This window comes from Coptis chinensis, chromosome 6 (assembly GCF_015680905.1).
Source record: "Coptis chinensis isolate HL-2020 chromosome 6, ASM1568090v1, whole genome shotgun sequence".
Taxonomy (NCBI): domain Eukaryota; kingdom Viridiplantae; phylum Streptophyta; class Magnoliopsida; order Ranunculales; family Ranunculaceae; genus Coptis; species Coptis chinensis.
Window position 1 is genome coordinate 10855547 of NC_141461.1, and position 4444 is coordinate 10859990.

Consider the following 4444-nt stretch of genomic DNA (forward strand, 5'->3'; position numbering starts at 1 on the left):
TGAGAATAATTAAGAAAAAACAAATTACCATAGGGAAATTTCACTATATTTAAAAAAACTAAAAAGAAAATGACAAAGAACATAAAATTGCAAAATTTAAATTGTGTCATGGGCCCAAGTAACGGCGAGGATCCTTTTGTGAAAGGAATCCATTTATAAGATCTTTGATGCGGTCAATTCTGGCAACAACTCGTTGCATAATTTCACTCTGTGTCTGGTAAATCTCGGCGTGGTTCTCCATTATGAGAGTGTGATTTGCCGAGAACAGGTTGTGACTGTGCAAGAATTGTGATTGTTCCTCTTCCTGTATTGTTCGCAGGTTGTGAAATTCAAGAAGACTGGTGATGATAATGTTTTGACATTTGTATAATGTCATCAGTCCTTGTTGAATTAAATGAAGGCCTTCCATAGGATTAAATACATTGCTTAATGCATTTTCAGTGAAGATGTTGTCAGCGGAACAAACTTCTTCGATTTCTGTATTGACATGGTTCTTTGCAACGTCGGGATTCCAGAAACCATTCTTGCAAACTAAGTGAATGGTAAGAATGTTAGTTGTTCTGAGAGGTGTATTAGGAGAACTATTAGAAAAACCCCAATGTATCATGATAAGTGTCACAATGGTTGGCAAAGGAGCTGCCTTTTTCCTGATACGTGCGATAGCGTTCCAGATAAATTTAATAATGCAAAAATCATTGTAGTTAGTCTGCAAGACCCATAGTAGATGGAGGAGGGGCTTTGTTATTTCGGAAGTCTTAGACGTGTCGAGCATATTATGAGCCAGCCATTGGATCACAGATAATTGGTTCTTTTGCAAGGATCGCTGATAAACAACACGGTTTTTCAGGATGTATTCACCGTGAAGAATAGTTGCAAACATCAGATGTCTGATATTGTCGAATGGTGAATCATGAAGATGTATCCCTTGGTTTGTAATGGAAATTTGAAGTACCTCGGAGATAATTTCCATAGTCAATTCACGCTCGCATCCGTTTGCACGGACAAAGAATTGCCCATTTTGGAAATAACCGTGTTTATAGAACAACATGACCAATTCTCTGGAAAAAAATGCCTGTTTATGATGTAAAAGAGGGTACCATCCTCGACGTAAAATTTCTGTGTCAAAAAATAGATGAAAAAGACTGTTTTGGAAATTTTCCATAAAATTTTGCTCGGGCACGAAAATTTGAGTGAGGGCCATTAAAGATGGAGGGGTAAAGAAAATTTTTAGTGGAAAAGGGGAAGTTGGTATTTAGGGTGTCTATCATTGTTATAAATAGGCACCAATCCGAAGATGTAGAAAATACGGATCGAGGTGTCATAGAGTAGTTAGACCACGTGTATTTTCTAAAATATGGCGCAAAGTGTGGATGAGAAGAATGGGGCATGTGACTACAAGGAGTGCCAATTTATTATTATTTTTTATTATTTTTTATTTTTTGGAAAAGAAATAGCGTAAGTAGAAGGCAAAGAAAGATGTAAATATATTATTACAATAAGATGTAAGAATGTACAGAGGATTGGAAACACATCATAAGGATACATGAACTAAAATACAAACCTAAATATTAGATAGAACTATATGCCACATTAACAACATTACTATAATAAAACAACCGGGCATGAAGACTTGAGTAGCATATTCAATCTGCTGCTGCTCAAACTTTTCTAATGCATCCATGAATCTTGAAACTTGGAGTGATCTAAAAACGTTTTTTATAATAAAAAGTGGAGAGGGGAGAAAGTGAAAGGAGTGAAATGTGAAGAATGTGTTGAACTTATTTATAGAAGAAAATTGAGCCGTTTTTTGACCGTTTTCATACCGTTTTTAGATGCGATTTCATGACCATTTTTAGGATGCGATTTCATGACCGTTTTCTGACCGTTTTTCAAAACATTGGTTTACGGTAAAATTTTGCCGTTAATTGTGACGTTAAAAATATATGTATATATTTTTATATATGTATATATTTTTTTATTACTAATATTATTATATATGGTTCTACCTATATAATATTGTAGATGACTAAAATATCAAGGCGTAAATTTTTAGGAAATAACAGACTATTAAGTTGGAAATGCAAGTACGTAAATCAAATATCTGACATAAATATTATACAAGACCGGAAAAATAAACTGGAGGCTAACTGCTCCTGGATATCACCCAGAGTATCCATCACCTGAGCCTAAAACTGATGCTGGTTTGCCATGAGCATGTGCTGGAACTGGTTCTGGCGAGTAGTCATATGGTCCTGAAATGCAGTCATGGAAGCTCGCATTTCCTGCTGGAATTTGCCCATGCTGTCTGTCAATAACTCGTGGCGAGTGGTCATATCCGTCCTTAACTCGCCCAAGGTATGTTAATTCATCGATACCTGGTGAGTGTACATATCTCTCATGCCACTGTTCATAGCATGCAAGGCATCCATAGGGTGACTCATCTTACTCATAGCAGTCTCATCAAAATAGGGTGGGTGAGATGGGCCTACGTTAGCGTATTCAGCAAACATTGGTGCTGTGGGTTCCCAAGGGGTCAGTATGCATTTCTTGAAGACAAGTATATTCTCATATTGTGGTATGGGGAGTAGCGGGGTGGCGGACAGAAAACCCAAATTAATCATAACTTGTGTTACAAGAACGACAAGAGGGGCTGACCTAAGCGTGGCATGTGTAATAATATCAAAAAGAAAGGTAACTATGCAGAAGTTACCTTTCGCTCCTGGAGGATCCAGAGAAGGTGGAGGAAGGTCTTGTTGATGTCCGAGGGCTTCGAGGTGCCAATGACGTTCAGTCCCAGCCATTGAGTCACTGCCAGCTGGTTCCGTTGTACCGAGCGCTGATACGTGCATTTCCCATCTATGTTGTACTCTCCTTCGATTATCGTGTTGAGCATTAGGTCGTAAGTCCGTGGGTACACTGACTGCTGCTGAGTCAGTACGTGGTCGACCAGAGGAATGCCCGTGATCCCGGAGATCAAAACAGGTGTGACTTCGCATGCATACCCCTCGACGGTAACTCCAAAATGGTCGCCATTAAAGCTCCCATTGTCGTAGAATTTCATCACCAAATCCTTGGAATAAAGCCCGCCATTAGCATATAACAAGTACTCCCATCCTCTAGAGTGAATTTCATTATCAAAGAATGGAGCAAACATCCCATTTTCGAACAAATTTCCAAAATTTTTCTCCACACAAATTCGCCTGTTTTCGGCCATCATTGGTCTTAGGGAGAGGCTGGCTATTGATTTATGATGAGGGGGAGAAATGGGACTTGCTAACGAAAGGGAATTGGGGTCGGAGTTGTAGGAGTCTCACGCGGAGACCTGGATATAACGTGGGCCTGTCTCGTGCGAGACTTAATCGAGAGGGGACAAGATCCAGAAATTTGGGAAGACGAAGTGTGTGATGGTGACGCGTGTGGTCGGTTTTGTCGGGTTTAAAGGGTCCAAGATTTCGAGATTTGGTTGGGCCAAAAAATTTTCCCAAGCCCAAATCAAGCCTAAAGCCCGATTTAAGCCAAAAAAATCTGAACGCTCACCCACGACTCGTTTGGACTCCGAATTGGATGAATGAGATATCGAAATGATTGGCATGAAAAATTCTATTCAATTATATGAGTCATTCTTAAAGTTCACAAGAGTTTTGAAAAGAAAAAAGGGGTGTTTTATTTATAAACAAATGTTTTATTTATATACAAGGGAGATTACGTGAAAAACACTAGATGTCCAGAAGAGTCATCATCTAAATTCATAGGCAACTGTCATGTTAGCTCTGGAGTGAACCCAATCCGGCCAGACTGTGGCTTTACCTTTATGTATTATGGGGTTAGGGGCAGGACAGTACCATCCTGGACCGTGCACGCTACGGTCTAATAATATTGCCCTTATTACATACGACTATCCTCAAACCACCCCAAAGGGAACTCAAAGTAACCAATTCTAGGGGTTGGTCTGGTGGAATCCATTGCCCATTTGTGTTCCAAGTATGTAACATCCGAGGTTGAACACGAATCTCTATGTGTACAACTTAAAGTACGGGGAATTTGTCAACAATATATACATATCTACAAGGTGAGTCTTTTAACGTCAGATCCTCAAGACGAATCGAGTCTTTTAATGTCAGATTCTCAAGATGTGTGTGAGTCTTTTAACGTCAGATTCTCAAGACGATTCCCAACCCGTGGGAGAAACGGCGCGGCGACGAAGATTATCCTGCGCAGTTGGTGTCAGACAAAAGTATACCTTAAACTGGTTAGTATCGGATAGGAAGTCAAGACCTGGACAGAAGGGTGTTTGACAATGCATACACCATCCCATCTTTCGTGCATGTCGTTTACGAGCAAAAGTACTATGACCATTCCCTATTCGTGATGAGTTAGACTTACACCAAATGATTAGCTGAAGTTCGCGAGACAGAGAGTAGAAAAGGGAAGAGAAGGAAGAAAG